The following is a 17,133-nucleotide window of genomic DNA, read 5'->3' as shown; positions in this document are numbered from 1 at the left end:
ATGACTCCCTTTAAAATATATTGCAAGTTTGATCATTAACACACCACCCATTCCTTCCTTTATCTATTCTAGTAGCCTCCTGCATGTTCTCTCCATTTTTGTTCTGGCCCTCATAAATTATTCTCATGAAGCAGCCCAAGTAATCTTTTTAGTCTGTATTTTTATTTTTTGGCTGCACCTGCAGCATGTGAAAGTTCCCAGGTCAGGCATTAAACTCCTGCTACAGCAGCATCCTGAGCTGCTGTTAACGAACTGCACCAAAAGGGAACTCCCAATTTTCTTTAAATTGTATTCAAATCATATTATTCCCCTGTTGAAAACTTCTACAGCTGATTTCTATAACACTCACTAAAATCTAATTCCTTGGTATACATTTGGCTAAGAGACCCCAGACAGCTTAGGAGCTGGCCACCTCCCCAAACTCATATCCAATAATTCTCCATGTTCAGTCTGCTCAGGACTTTATGCTAGTCCTCAAATATGCAAAGTGCTTTTCCATTCCTTCAGCTCCATTAATTCTTTTGTAGATTCTAATTTCAGAGATAAGAAACATTTTCCCTCTAAAAATGATGGGAAATATGTAGAACAGTATAATGTAAATGTAATCTTTACTTGTTTACTCATTTGACACATGTTTATCAAGTAATTGACATTGGATCACACCTTTCAGATAACATAGTCTCCCAGCTATCTCAGAAGGTCTACTAATTCATTAAGGGTCAGGGTCTTTACCCAGAGTCATATCATCAGAGACCAGAAATGATGGAGGAATCACCTTTTCATCACTCTCCTGCTTTTGCAGATATGTACACCTCTTGTGGTTATAAGATGGCTGCTGAATTCACTGAATTTTTTTAACTTCTACATGATGAATACCATACGTCATGACCAGCCACTTTATAATCTTTTTCCACTTATTACTCAATGATATTGACCTTCCCTTGAGGAAATTTCCATTTTGCTAATTAACTATCACATCTGATTATAACTCTCCCTCCTTACTTAAGATACTTAGTTTATATGCCATGAAAAACAAAAAGGTTTGTGATACTTGCTTTCACATAGCCCTTATCATTAATGTATGTGTAGGAACAATTTTATGTTATTGAAATGTCTACACAATTCTTCTTTTAGATAATATATATCATTTTTGTAGTGAAAGATATAGAATCAGTAAGTTATATTTTTATAAATCTAGTTATAATACCTTAAATAGGTGGCAGTGACCACACTGGGTGGTAATTTGCATATTAATACAGTAACTTATGATACTGAATTTTTGTGAGTATCTAGTGGGCTAAAATATATGAACATATGTAACACAGTTCTTGGACTTAAATGGGTAATCAATTTTTGTTTTCTTATAAAACATCAGAAGCTTCAATTTAAGTATATCAGCATGCATCACAAGTTTATATCCCTCTATGGGGGAAAAACTGTAATTGTAATGTATACATGTAAGGATAACCTGACCCCCTTGCTGTACAGTGGGAAAATAAAAAAAAAAGTTTATATCCCTCTAAAATACAAAACAACATGGTGAAAAAAATAATTTCCTTTATTCCAACATTTCCATTGATATAGACCCAAAAATGTAATGAAAGAAAATGTTATAATAACATCTATAAGTTCATTTGTTTGGCAAAATCATGTTCAGATGTTACACCCATGCATACTCATATGTTACATATACACAATAAGATACACACATGCATATACATGCACATTTAAAGAAATAAATACATATAATTATATTTAATGTATCACATTTTATTCTCATAACAAAAATTATTATCTCAATTTTATAGTAAAAAAAAAACCTGAGGCTCAAAATTTAAAATTAACTTTTCCAAAATTACCTATTTTTAAGTGACAGACCTGGAATTGGAATCTAAGTTTGACTTATTTCAAGATTTCTGTACTATCAGCAGAAGGTTTTTTAAACTTTTCGGTTCTTAGAAATTCAAGTGATACTGTTTTGTACGTATTGTGATAAAGAAACATACACAACTGCAAAGCCTGGTTTCCACTAATAACCGTTAAAGTCTTACCTTTTGGAAGCTCGATCTCAATTTGAAGGAGGACTTTTATTTCACAATATAGAACTGGAAATTTTTCTTCCATCTACTTTCCCCACAGGAGGCAAAAAGCTGTGTTACTATTTAAGGGTATATTTGATTTCATATGCCTATGTCAGTTCATTCTCTCCACGGAATCTTCTAAATATTTCAGAACATTATCACTTGTGTTGTAGCATATAGGAGTCATGGTGTAACAGGAAAAACTAAAAATTTCCCATTAGAAAAACTTATCAGAATTGCAAAAAAATTGTACGTAATTTTAGGTCTACATGTGAAGATAGCAACTAGCCATTTTACCAGGTAACTTTTTATCTCATCAGTTATTTTTTTAGTAATATCAATAAAGAATAATTACCATTCAGAGGTTTAGTCAGTCTCATTCAATTGTTATACTTGAGATTTGGAGAGGGCAGTTTTGTATATATTTATATCATGTTTTAGGCAGTTCCTGAAATAAATACATTTGTTTTTAAGAGGACAGCATCTTCTACTAAATATGAGCAAAGATCATGAAGGTTTTATACCTTCTAATGATGTTCCTGAAATTGGAATATGTCCAAAACAGATTTTTACGTAATTAAATTCACTGAGGATTTTCTACCATATTTTAAAAGAACATCTATATATTTAAAAAAAAACGTATTAAACCAATCCCATCACATAACTAGAGTAAGGAAGATGTAACAAGGAGAAAAAAGAGTGTCAGAACAATTATGGAAATATTTCCAGTGAAAAATATCAGCCCTGTCATTTTGTTCCAGTGAAAATGAATTTGCCATTTTCCCTTCTTTGCTATAGCGAGACATTTTTTTTCCTTTTCCCTAACACTCAGTGTTTTCTGTATAAGAGTGAGGTTGCATATGTGAAAATTTCATCTCTAAGGTATATGTAATCAACTAATTATTTACCAAATCATTCATTTTTTTTAAATGAGCATCTATTTTGTGCCATGTTCTATGCTATGAGCTAACGATATAAAAATAAATTTTAAAAAAATCAGGATAAAATCTCTGCTTACACTGACATTATAACTCTCATAAGAGAGTCAGACAATAAAAAAATAGAACTTAGTAAGGTATTATAGAGACTTCAAAAATTCACCATCAGAAATAAAGAAATCTAGCAGGCATAAAATCAGTAAGGACATAGTTAAACTCAACAGCAACAACAGTCAACTGGATATAATTAACATCTATAGACTACTTCATCCAGCAACAGCAAAGGACATGCTCTCCAAGCTCACATGGAACATTTGCCAAGACAGACCACATATTGAGCAATAAAACACACCTTAAATTTTTTTAACAATAGAAATCATATACTGTCTGTTGTCATACTACAATTGAATTAAACTAAACATCAGTTATAAAAAATAGGTGAAAAATCCCAAAACACTTGAGAAGTAAACAACACAAAACCTCCAACCTCCAAAACCTGTGTCAGAAAATTAAACTCCCCCTTGACCTTCCAAACAATTCAGATGGGATGTTTAGTATTTATCCCTTCTCTACCTTCTAACAAGACAAAACATTTTTCTATAACACTGAGTTTATAGTCTCTCAAAAATATCCATTCTGCTCTACTACAATGTCTACTTCAAGTCAGTAAAACTTTTTGAAAAATACAAAAAAAAAGTTTTTGTAGTATTTACAATATGCCAGGAACTCTCTTAAGCACTTAATATATATATAAATCCACTTAATTGGTTCCAAAACATTATGAGATAGACATCATTGTTATTATATTTGCATATATAAAATATGAGGTAGAAAGGTTAAATAACTTTTCCAGATTACATTAAAACCAGGAAATGTGACTCAAGTCTGCTTTTGCCATTTCATCTTACTACCTCCTTTAAACAAATATCTGTTCCATATTCTGATTGCCTGCTGTGTTGATCTCAAGTTCATAAAATGACTTTTAATCATGAGAAAACCATACCCATAATTTGATCTAAAGCCTAAGAGGCATGAGGCCAATGGAGATCAGAAAACCAGGAGAGAGTGGTACAGCAATGGCCAAGGATGTTGGAAATCTCTCCAGCCCCCAAGAAATCCTACAAAGCCAGTCAGTTCAAAGTAACATTCTTTGACCTCTCTCAGTGGGTTGTGGGTATGGCATTACTCTGAACTGTGGTGTAGGTCACAGAGGCACCTTGGATCCCAAGCTGCTGCAGCTTTGGTGTAGGCTGACAACTGTAGCTTTGATTCAACACCCTAGCCTAGGAACTCCACATTCCACAGGTGCGCCCCCAAGAAAAGCCAAAAAAAAAAAGTATCATTCTTCACAGCAGTTGCAGAGAAATTATGTATTATCCCTTCTAATGCTCAGAAACATTAGATTAATGAACATTTGTGGAGACCAGCTCAGCAGGTTAGGGCTGAAGAATGGGTGCTGTGAAACTTAAGTAAAAAGTGAACAGAAAACAAGACTTTATCTTAAGTAAAGGTGGGAACTGAGGAACCCAAGTTCTCAGGGACCAAGAGTGCCACCTCAAGACACCACACTGCTTTTTTTGTGCTCTTTGGGATTATGTCAAGTGAGGAGAGGATTGTAGGTGCAGGGTATAGGTTTTTTTTTTTTTAATTATTTTAAATATCACAGAGCCGGTAGCTGATTAAGCTTTTATTCTGACTTTTAGGCATTTAACAATCATTAGCATTGAGGAAGCTTGGTGTCAGCTATCTATGCATAGCATCTAGAGAATCATCATTGTGATTCTGCAAACAGTGTGCCTATCTGCAGCAACCCCTTATGCCTAGGTATGCACCCTCAGTTCTCCTTGCTAATGCATAAACTTCTAAGGACCCCTCCTAAACCTCTTGGGGCCATGAGGCTCTTCTTCCTCTTATTCTTTAGAGGACATGTGCTGTGCAAATGGCATGCCAATCTGCACAGGTCCGGTGTGCCTAGACCAACACATTATGTCCTCATTCCGCTGACCACATGAATAACTCATGTCTTTGGGTGTTTGTTCTTAAGCTTATGAGATTTACCAGCACTGAGACTGTTTTCCAAGCAGGAAGATGGGGTAATGTAAAGCAGGATAAGATGGAGTTTTCAGCATAGAAAATAGAAGCAAAAAGGCTAAGAAAATATTGTAGAAACATGTCTTGCGACAAACATTTTACACAGTTATAGAGAATCCAGCAATAATGTTCATGATAGCAAATAGCTCTGGAGCATTTATTGGTAATAAAAGGTCTACAAGAATTTTTTAATCCTGACAATATCTCTGTCATTATCCTTTAACTCAAATTTAAAGAGCTTTGATTTGCCAAAGCTCACATACTATGTGGCAACAATAAGTTTTGATCTGAGAACAATCTTATTCAGAGATATTAACCATTATAGTATAGTAAACCTTATCACTCCTCCCACATGTATGTGTAAAAATGATACATAAAATCTCCTTCACACAGCGAAATTGTAAAAACAATGTTCTCAATTTGAATTACGAGTTGAGATTACAATAACAATGAAGTTTATTCCAAATAATTCAGCAAGAATATATGACAGACTCTCCCTTTGGAAGCACAGAGGGGAAAAGAGACCAGACAGATGTAGCAAAAGATTAAAAAATATAGGAGTTCCCGTTGTGGCTCAGTGGTAACAAACCCAACTACTATACATGAGGATGTGGTTTTGAACCCTGGAGTCCCTTCTTATCCCACAGTGACTATCACATCTATGGCTCTGCAGCTCTTTCTGGTGTTACTGACATCAGAGTAAGGAGCCCTCTGCTGATATGTGGGCGTGTGTTTTTTTTACTTTGTGAGGAAACATTTAAAGTGTATTAAAATATATTTGAAATAAGGTATCTTTGATAGCACTTATATGTGGAATCTAACATATGGTACATCTACAAAACAGAAACAGATGCAGACATGGAGACTCACAGACTTGTCGTTGCCAAGGGGGTGAGAGGTCAGGTGGACTGGGTGTTTGGGGTTAGTAGATGCAAACTATTATATTTAGAATGGATAAGAAATGAGGTCCTGCTGTATAGCACAGGGAACTATATCCAATTTCTTGGGATAGACCATGAGGTAAGATAATATGAGAAAAATCATGCATATATATATTTTGGTCAATGTGCTGTACAGCAGAAATTGACACAACCCTGTAAATCAACTTTACTGTAATAAAAAATCAAAATAAAATAACGTGGCAGCCATTCATGTACTTGTCATCTGAGTTCTGTAACTTGCTTGTTACTCAGCATTCCATTTGAGAAATTTGTCCACATAAATATGTAGCATCAGTATATGGAATTCTCATTGATTTATTAATAGTTCTTATTTTTTTTCTATGGTCAGGATTATGATGAACATTCTTCCGTATATGTGTGTCTGTGCATCCTTCTTTATGTGGTCATAAGTTTATCTGGAATATATACCTATAATGGAAATTCTGGACCAAAGAGAGGCATATATTTAATTTATTAATGTTCCCAATATGGTACCCAATGTTACTATCCTAATTTACCTTCTGACCAGAAATACGAGTCCACATTGTTACAGAAACTTCATTTTATCCTGAGGAGTGTAAAGTTATATTCAATTAAATATCAATATACAGTTATCCAAATACTAATGAGTTCTTTGTATATCCATATTTATATTAACCATTTAAGTCTCTCCTTCTATAATTATCCTGATTATATCTTTTGTGAATTTTTCCCGTGGGGAAATTTATAAAAATTACTTAAATATACTGGATACTAATCCTTTGATATTTATATCTGTTTCAAACAAGTTTACCTAAGTAAATTTTTAGTCAGTACCTGGGATTTTCTTTTTTATAGTGTTGGTATTTTTACTTTAGATATAGGTAAGTTTTCAGTGTATTATGTTTATATAAAACACATAAACATGTTTTATGTTTTATATGTCATTTAAATTTTTTACTGCATAGCTAAGTCATAGATACTTTGCTATATTTTACCCTCACAGGTTTTCAGTGTAAATCTTTAATCCATTTGGAACTGATAAAATGAAAAGTAGAATTACAGTATACTTCATTCATATGTGTAAGCATTTATAGCACCACAGTCCACGGGGTCTTTTGTACTGATTCACATACTACTGTTTTCATACATCAAGCTTCTAAAGACTTGTGGGTCTGTTCATGATATCTTCTTGTCAGTTCCATTGATTTGTCTACCCTCAGACTGGTACCACCTGTCATTATTATTACTGCTTGATAATAAATTCTGATATCTGACAGGACAAGCTCCCAACATTTTTCCTTTTCAAATTCTCCTAGCTATTTTTAGCTCTTTTCCATATAAATTTTGTAAGTTTTTGCAAGTACTTGTGAAGTTCCCTCAAGCATTTCATTGAAATTACATTGAACTTATAAATTAGTATGAGAGGAAATACCATGTTGATACAACTGTCTCTTGACCACTGATGGGAAAATACTTTTTCCCTGCCTCTAATATTTCTGTCCTGCAAAATGAGCTCATTTTGTGGAATAATGGCCATCCTGTTCCCTTTCTAGTCAATCAGTTTTCCTAGAAAGGTACAACAATCTGATCAGTAAATCTAGGAACCACCTGGCATGCTCTGCTCCACCCGCTCAGGAACAGCCAGCCTGCTGGGCCCTTGTCCCCCTGCATCTCAGAGGTGCTTTGCCACAATGTGCAAAAGGCATAACCCAGTCACTGCCACAAACACTGTGTAGATAAGCTTGTCTCCTCAGGGTGTTCACTGGGCACAAGTAACCTGACTAAGAAAGTCTTCCTACAGGTGTCTGAAGGTGACATAATGGTCTCCACCTATACACTTTTATTTTTCTCTGTCCATACACAGAGAAAAGAAGAGAATCACTATTTACTAAAGCCTCTTTAAAACCATAGCAATCATTTGTTCATGAATGGATAGGTTTGATTATTGAGTGTGTACTTATTAAATGCTGTTTCATCTGTTTTCACACATTAAATCTCTCCGATATTCTTTTCTCAAACTGTCCTTATTGGGGGGCCGGGTTGCATTAGCTGTACAAAATGAGTTGTGGAATGTTTTCTTTTGCAACTTACAGGAAAAATTTTTTAATATTAGAATTATTTGTTCCAAAAATGTTAGGTAGAATTTTCCTGTAACATAACAGGGTCTAGTGTCTGTGTGTAAATTTAGAAAAAGTAAAATCACTTACTGATTTTTAAAGTATTTAAATTTTTTGCATACACACAGAGACACACAGTGACTACTATCACTCTCTATCTTACTTGCCTACTTTTTTTAAAAAAAAATTGAGAAAACACAAATGACATTTATCAAATTATATATATGATACAAAATGTCATGGTGCCACAATACCACATGCCAGCAAACTAAAGTGAAAAAAAAAAGTTTTTTTATTACTTTTTACTATATTAAGGAAATTAAATGGATGAAATTTATTTTTCAAAAGGATAAACAATAAGGCACAAAATAAGAACCATTATTTTACATTTAAGGATTTATGTTCTATAAAGGATAGCACAGGCAAAATTAATAGATGATAGATAGAATGTAAGGAAAATTTTTAAGTCAAAAACCGACCAGAAATTCAACTCTTGGATAAGCAAAGAACATCTAAATCAACTCAATAGTAAATTTGCAAAAAAAAATAAATAGGCAATTTACAGAATAATAGAAACCCAAAATTCTAAAAAGAACATTAGACTGTAATCAAATTTACTTGTAACTAAAGGGCAGAGAATGAAAGAAAACAAGACAACGCTTTGCATCCATTTTCCTGGGCAAAAAATATTAGGAAAATACCAATGTTCACTAGGAGGTAAAGACATGGGAGCCCCCATGCACAAATGCTAGGAGTGTATACTGGCTAATCCATTATGGAAAGTGATCTGGAAAAATTCATTCAAGTTAAATGTGTGCATACCTCCAGACTCAACAATTTTGTTCCTAGGAATACTCCCTAGGAACATTTCACCCTGAGTTATTTGTAGTGGAGACAAGTTGTAGATAACCTACTATCCATCACTAGGAAAACACATGAATAAATTATGATGAATGGACACCACAGAGCAGTGCTACTCATGTGGCCCAGGGACCAGCATCAGTCCTTGGACTCTGTTTCCACTCTGATGCACTTAACTACCAAAAGTGAGATTAAGCTTTTAAATGATCACAAATTTTGACAATGCTGAAAATTTTTTTGTTGCTTTTTACAAAAAGAGACAAAACTGAAATTTTAAAAAGAGAATGATACTTTACTACCAATACTTTGATAAACACTTCCACAAAGAATGCTACAATTCCATGAGAACATCATGGCAGAAAAAGTTATTACTAAGAAAGACTGAAATGAGAATATAGAGATAAGTGTAAGGAAGATCATATAGAATTCTATGGATATTTGAAGATTTCAAATATGATGATGAGTATTTAAGCAATCATTAAATTCTAACTAATCATTCATTCTAATTAAAATGTGGAGTACATAAAAGAAAGATTAATTAAGTAAAAGTATATGTGATTTGTTCCTGAATTGATATAGTTAAGAAATACCAATCACTCTGCACACTGAGAAACCAATACTGGTCCATGACAGCATCCTCAAACTATAGATGAAAATATCTAAGTCAGGTATCAAGTTTTAGACTTCAAAAATCTAAGTTAATTATGTCATGGAAATTATTCTCTGACCCCACTATGAAATTAAAGATGATGCCATTTCCAATGCCAGAATTAAAGGATAGCAGTGGTCATAGATTTCTCTGCTCTTTTTTCTTTGCATCTTTTCAGCTGATATTTAATCTTTATCAGCCATAGAACAAAACAATGGCACTGAAATGACTGAATTCATTCTCCTTGGATTTGCTGGTCAACACAAGCCTTGGCTTGTCCTTTTCATAATGTTTCTAGTGATCTATGTGGTCACCCTGGTGGGTAACATTGGCATGATCCTGCTCATCAAGATCGGTTCTTCCCTTCACACCCCCATGTTCCTTTTCCTCCAAAACTTGGCTTTTGTGGATCTCTGCTACACCTCTGCAATCACTCCCAAATTGCTGCAAAACTTTACAGGAACAGAACAATCTATCTCATTCATAGGATGCGTGGTGCAGTTGCTAACCTGCATGCTGCTTTTGTAACAAGTGACAGCTATAGCCTGGCTGCAATGGCAGTAGACTGTTATGTGGCCATCTGCAACCCACTCCGCTATCCAACAGTCATGTCCCAGAAGAGTCTTCATTCAGCTCATAATTGGTTCATACTTCATGGGCTTCCTAAACACAGGTTTTACTTTCCAACTAAACTTTAGCAAATCCAATAAAATTAACCACTTTTTCTGTGATGAACCCCCAATTCTTCTCCTCTCGTGCTCCAGTATTTACTTCAACATCAGCCTTTGTGGGTTTAACCTGATGTTCACTGTGTTGGTCATCATCTTTTCCTACATATTTAACCTGGATGCCATCCTGACGATCTCCTCTGCTGCAGGGAGGAAAAAAGCCTTCTCCACGTGTGCCTCCCACCTGACAGCAGTCACCATTTTCTATGGGACTCTGTCTTACCTGTATCTGCACCATCGCTCCCTAGAGTCTCAAGAGAAAGAAAAACTGGCTTCCGTGTTTTATGGGATTGTGATCCCCATGTTAAACCCCCTCATCTACAGCCTGAGAAACCAAGGTGTGAGGGAAGCTCTGAAAGGGGTTGGAAAAAAGTGTTTCTAGATTGGAAACCAACTACTAACTCAGCATGTTCAACAAGCAAGCCAAAATTTCTCTCTCATTTCTCAACAGCAGAAGGTGTGGCAAATACGTGTGAGATACAAACAAAAAAAAATGATGTAAAATGTGATTTCTTAGCTATATGAAAACTTTGTGATAGGTAATAAAAACATCTAAATTGATGAAATACATAACCTCTAATTCATATATTTTTTGGAGAGAAAGCATCTTAAAAGAGCTTTGATATTTCTTTTGTCCATTCTGAGATGCCCTTTTGCCAAATACTTGCCTTTAAAATAGAAAATAAAAATAGAGAAAAGTGGATAGTCAGTGTTGGAAAGTACCTCCAACAACTGTAGCATAAACACTAACCAGGGCAAAAATCTTTTCGGTTTCCCTTAACAGATACCTTTCCTCCTGCTTTTACTCAATAGCTAAGCTATTTTCTTGTTTGTAAAGAATGAGTTACAGAAATTCTCCATATCTTTGGAGAAAATGTGCACAAAGCAAGAGGAAGAAAGGAACAGTTGAATGAATCCTCACACATGTATGAGACACTATGGATCAATACCTCTCCCCTGTGTACATGAGCTCTAACCAGCTAGGAACCTGACACAGGCATCTGGCAGATAGGGAGTATATCAGTGTACTATTGGTAAAGTTGTATTTTAAATATAACTTGACTCTCCACCTGTGCCTTCTTGAAGGGTCAAATTCAATGCTGAATTTGGTGCTTCAGAGCAGCCTCACTAATCCAGAATTGCTACTTTATTTCCGTCAATCTCCAAGAGTGGAGAAAGATGGAAGAAACCAGGCCAAACACAAGAAGTCATGCCTGGACTTGAACATGAGTGTTCTATCCACTTGGGAGAAAATAAAATCAAGCATATGCCCATCCTATAGACAGACATGTTATCAAAAAGGGTGAGATCCCATGTGGTATTTATTCTCTCAATCTCATTATTCAGTAAAACCATAAGAAGTTGTGAATAAGAAAACTGACAGCATGGAAGTTCCCAGGGTTTCTCAATATTTCCAGAAGTCCCAAACTATGGACTGAGGAAGAAATCCTGTGATTTGGAGATGATGATAACCTGAATAATACCAAATAAATTCAGATAATACCATCTCACTATAGGAATGCACTAAAGGAGATGAATGCCAAAATTAGGAGACTCTAAATTTTTTTTCAGGAGTTCTTGTGACATGTCCATATTACCCTCTGCGGAGAGAAACCCTATTTTCAATGTGGTAGGTTATCAAGTCCTTTCTTTTTTTTTTTTTTTTTTTTTTTTTGTCTTTTGTTGTTGTTGTTGTTGCTATTTCTTGGGCCGCTCCTGCTGCGTATGGAGGTTCCCAGGCTAGGGGTTGAATCGGAGCTGTAGCCACTGGCCTACGCCAGAGCCACAGCAACCTGGGGTCCGAGCCGCGTCTGCAACCTACACCACAGCTCACAGCAACGCCGGATCGTTAACCCACTGAGCAAGGGCAGGGACCGAACCCGCAATCTCATGGTTCCTAGTCGGATTCGTTAACCACTGCGCCACGACGGGAACTCCAGCAAGTCCTTTCTTGAAGGGGAAGAAGAAATCTTTACTTCTACCTTTAGATGAATTGTCTCAGGAGACAGAGACAAATCTTAGGTTTCACTATCTTCATATGTGGAATTTAACAGGGCAAAAATGTTCATGGGAAAAATGTGTATTAAATGATAACAACTTAATATTCATAAAGTAGAAAAATAGAAAATACAGGGACAAAGAAAACACAAAATTGTAGTAAATTTCTTCTTGTCCATAATAGGCCAACAAATTTTAAAATGAGATTACAGAAGAAGAGCTACTTGACATAATCAATGAGAACAAATTTGTATTGAGAAACTCTATATTCTTAAGGCCCACCAACCAAACACACCTGGAGGCAAAGTTTAGGAGTCAAAATTTGGCTTCTGCAGCACATTCCACAGAAGCTGTGGACAGCTCAGAAAGAAGGCATGGGGCTGGGCTTTTTATGGGGTATGGGCTATGGGCTTTGCTGAAGGTTTCCAGGTATGGACCAGGGACCCAGGTACTCCCTCTAGATTTGGACACTGTCATAAAGCATAGGTATTTCAGTAAGCAGTGCTCAAGAGGGGGAAAGGAAAAGGTAGGAAAGGTATGTCGTTGGTGAGAAAAAGTCTTCATCCCTTACAAGAAGGAGCTGTTAGCCTTTCCCATTGCCTTGTGGCCATGGGAGGTCCAGGTAGAAACATGTTTCTTACTGGCTTTTTGTGACTATTGACATTGTGTTAGACACATGACAGTCTGATATATTGGGGGAACTGAATTTTATCTTCATAATAACATGGAGCCAGGAAACTAACTTCCTTTTTTCTTTCTTCCCTTTTTCCTTTCTTTCTTTTTTTCCTTTTCTTCCTTCCATCCTTTCTTTTTTCCTAGTCATGTGTCCATGGCATTAATATAAAAATACAATCAATAGCAAAAATCAGGAAGAGTATATAAAATATTCTCTGCTTTGAAATCCTAGAGCTGGAATTTAATAATAAAGTTTGAAAGTAAAAGCTAAATTCTTCCACCTAAAACTGAAAATCTTCATTGAAACAAACCTTAGGGTGAAGATGAAATAAAAACAATATTGCTACATATCTATAAAGCAATAATTTGCAAACAATTACATAATCCTCTATAAACTACAAAGGGTTTTCAAATAAAATTTTATAGCTCTATAAATACTAGTGTTAGTAAATAGTAAATAATTATAACAAATTATGTAAGCATACTTTTTTTTGTCTTTTTGCCTTTTTCTAGGGCTGCACCCATGGCATATCAGGTTCCCAGGCTAGGGGTTAAATCAGAGCTGTAGCCACCAGCCTATGCCAGAGCCACAGCAATGTGGGATCCGTGCCACATCTGCAACCCACACAACAGCTCATGGCAACACCAGATCCTTAACCACTGAGCAAGGGCAGGGATTGACTCTGAACCTCATGGTTCCTAGTTGTAACTCCTGTAAGCATACATTTTAAGGCATGAGACAATAATATAAGGCAAGGATAAGAGAGTGATAATTATTTTTTAAATTAATATATAAAATCTATTAAGTAACAGTAATAGTAATATCAAGAACTCATTTTCTGGTGCTAAAGGTAACATCACAATAAAATGGATAAATCATTTGCTGATTGATCAAGAAAAATAATACTGGGGAACAAAAAATATGTAAATGAGAGAATACTAAACAATAACAATATCCAAATGTATTATCAAATCTGATGGAATGATTGATTTTCCAAGGGAATACTGATTGCAAAATGTTACCACAGGAAAAGTTAAAGAGCAGGTAACATAGAAGAAATAAACTTGTGAAAGTGCAACAGTTTTGCCAAAAAGCACCAAGACCTAGAGTTCTAAACAAATATTAAGAAATAGACAATATCAGTACCTTGATCTGTCATTGACCATGGGAATATAACAAATGTTTCAACATATGTTTTATAAAGTAAGCATCAAAGACAGCTTAAAAACTATACTCCACTGCCACACTCAAAGATTAATATACAAATATGTGCTAAAAATATAAACACACACAAAGAAAACAACCTCAGGAGCATAGTGAAGAATAATACACAATAATTGGGTTAGTTGTATTACAGGAGAACAACATACTTTGATATTAGAAAAATATTTTAATATAATAATGTATGTATTAATTTTTAAAAGATAAATCATTAAATCATGCCCAAAGATACTTAAAAACTTTTCCTCAGGTTAAACATTTATTCTTAATTCCAGTGTTTAAACAAAATTTAAAATAAAGTAGTAACGAATTTTTATATGTATCTAAATGCACTATTATTAAAATTCTAGATAGAATACCTTGAAACAGGAATAAGCTCTTCAGATGGAAGTGAAAAACTCTCAGTAACTTGTCTTATTCAGGAGTAGACTAAGGAATAAAAATTCAACCTTGGTTAAAATATGAAGGTATATTTAAATCTGATGACTAAAGTAACTTCATTGTAAACAATGAATAAATAAATACTAAACCCCAAGTTCCATTTAAAAAAAAATAGATGGAGTTCCCGTTGTGGCTCAGCAGTAAGGAAATTGACTAATACCCATGAGGACTCAAGCTCTATCCCTGGCCTCACTCAGTGGGTTAAGGATCCAGCATTGCCCTGAACAGAGGTGTAGGTTAGAAACAGCTCAGATCCCTCACTTCAGTGGCTATAGAGTAGGCCAGCAGCTACAGCTCAGATTTGACCCCTAGCCTGGGAATGACTATATGCCCTAGGTGTGACCATAAAAAGACAAAAAAAAATTAAAAGTAGGTATTTTTTTTAAACATTGAGGTAAAGAAGGTCTTTATAAATATAACACAAAATACAAAATAAATTTCTGGCATGAAAATAAAGAATTTTTGCCAGTCAAAATACAGAATTTAACAAGGCAAATAATTCATATTGAGAAATCAATGTTTGCAAATTTTATAAGGAAGGAAGAGTTTTTGACTCAAGATATTAATATAAAAGCAAACAAAATATTTTTCAGAGGGCAAAATATGTAAACAGGGAAATCACAGAAAAAGAAATACAAATGGTTCTTGGACATAGGAAAAAATGCTAAATCTGGTTTAAAGGAGAAAGCAAATAAAAATAACATATATGTTTTTTTCCTATCACAATGACAAAAAATTAATAGAATTTTTTATTCTTCACAGTGTGTTAGAGAGTATTTGCAGAATAATTGCTCTGGATTTGCTAGAAGCAATTTAAATGACAGAGCCTTGTTCCAAAGGACAGTTGGGCAATGTCTATCTACTGTTTTTGTACCCTTTGACCTGGAGGTTCTTCTCCTAAATATCTTTTAATCCTATAGATGTATTCACATTTATGCACACTAGTCTATTTATTATAAGATTATTTCATTAATAATGATCAAAACCATGTAAATATCCACCAAAAGGGAAGATAATATTATTAAACATATGAAGCAATGTAGCTGTTCAACAAAATATCATACAGTCCATAAAGCATAAGATTTCTCTTTCCATGTGTATCACCCAGGAATATTAAGTTAAATATAAGCTCCAGAGAAAAATGTGTGTGATACGCTGTCATTTATATGGGTGAGGAAGAAAGAATATAACATTAGAGTGTTTGTAGATGCAATGCAAGCCTAATCTAAGGGATAAGAGTTTAACAGTGAAATTCCCTGGGGAAGGAAACTAGAAATTGGGAAGCAAGGGATAGAGGGGGAGATGTTGATACTTCTGAGTTTTTAACCACGTGGATGATTTGTTAGACACTTCCCCTGCAAAAAGGGAGGCAAGGAGTCCCCATTGTGACTCAGTGGGTTAAGAAACTGACTAAAACACATGAGGATCCAGGTTCCATCCCTGGCCTTGCTCAGTGGGTTAAGGATCCAGCATTGTTGTGAGCTGCAGTGTAGGTCACAGACACATCTAGGGTCTGGCATGCCCGTGGCAGTGGATCAGGCTGGCAGCTACAAGTCAGATTCAACCCCTAGCATACACTGTCCATATGCCACAGGAGCAGCCATAAAAAGAAAAAAAAAGAGAGAAAGATAGACAAGAAGGAAGGCAAAGAGTCAGGATAGAAGAGAGGAAGGAAGGGAGGTAGGGAGGAAAGAGGGAAGACAGGCGAGACAGAAAAAACAGAGAGGAAGGGAGGGAAAGAGGGAAATTCATCAATAATAGGGCTGTCCTTAACAGCAAAACCAAGAAGTCCCTAAAAGCAATAAAAAATACTTTTTATCCCCTGTGAAAGCCTGAATTTTATTCAGAAGAGAGTAGCTAATGAATGAGCAAGAAGCAACACACTGGTTTATAACCAACAGCATGTAGGAGAATTCTAGGGGGGAAAAAAGCAAGGGTTGCTTTCCTGAGTTTTGCATCCAAACTCTTGTTTGTGGTGTTTGTGAAATGGCTCTTTTACCCTGATTGTACGAACTTGGCTCTGTGATACTTTTCCTGATATGGAAAAGAAGGACTTCTCCTGCCAAATCAGGCTTCTCCTCAAAGGAGATCAATTTTGGAGTGCCTTTCATGGGATTGAACCACCTTGCATGGTACCAGCTCCCAGAGAGCAAGAGGCTACACATGGGTTGATCTCCACAACCTTTAGGAGAATTCTGGGGAGGGGAGAAGCAAGGGTTTCTTTCCTGAGCATAGATGCATTTGGGCTAGTGTCTTTTCACAGAGTTGAATACATGTTGCAACCAAGTCGCTTCCAATCACTTGTTGGTGATGTTTGAGTAAAGACCGTTTTCTCCAGGTTGTACGAACTAGCTATGTGCTGCTTATTCCCGAGATTGGAAAGGATTTCTCATACCAAACAGACTTCTC

The 17,133-nt window shown here is 35.4% G+C and overlaps 1 pseudogene; it reads left to right on the top strand.

The window, feature by feature from the left end:
* Positions 1-4,050: 4,050 nt before the first annotated feature.
* On the top strand, positions 4,051-10,770 carry LOC100157015 (olfactory receptor 5AK3-like; annotated as a pseudogene).
* Positions 10,771-17,133: the final 6,363 nt, after the last annotated feature.

This window comes from Sus scrofa, chromosome 1 (genome assembly GCF_054392235.1).
Source record: "Sus scrofa isolate SSC_HxYL_T2T_F1_AM1 chromosome 1, Sscrofa_HxYL_maternal_Yorkshire_Landrace_v2.0, whole genome shotgun sequence".
Taxonomy (NCBI): domain Eukaryota; kingdom Metazoa; phylum Chordata; class Mammalia; order Artiodactyla; family Suidae; genus Sus; species Sus scrofa.
Note: the sequence above shows the minus strand (reverse complement) of the source record. Positions and strands in the feature narration are given on the sequence as shown.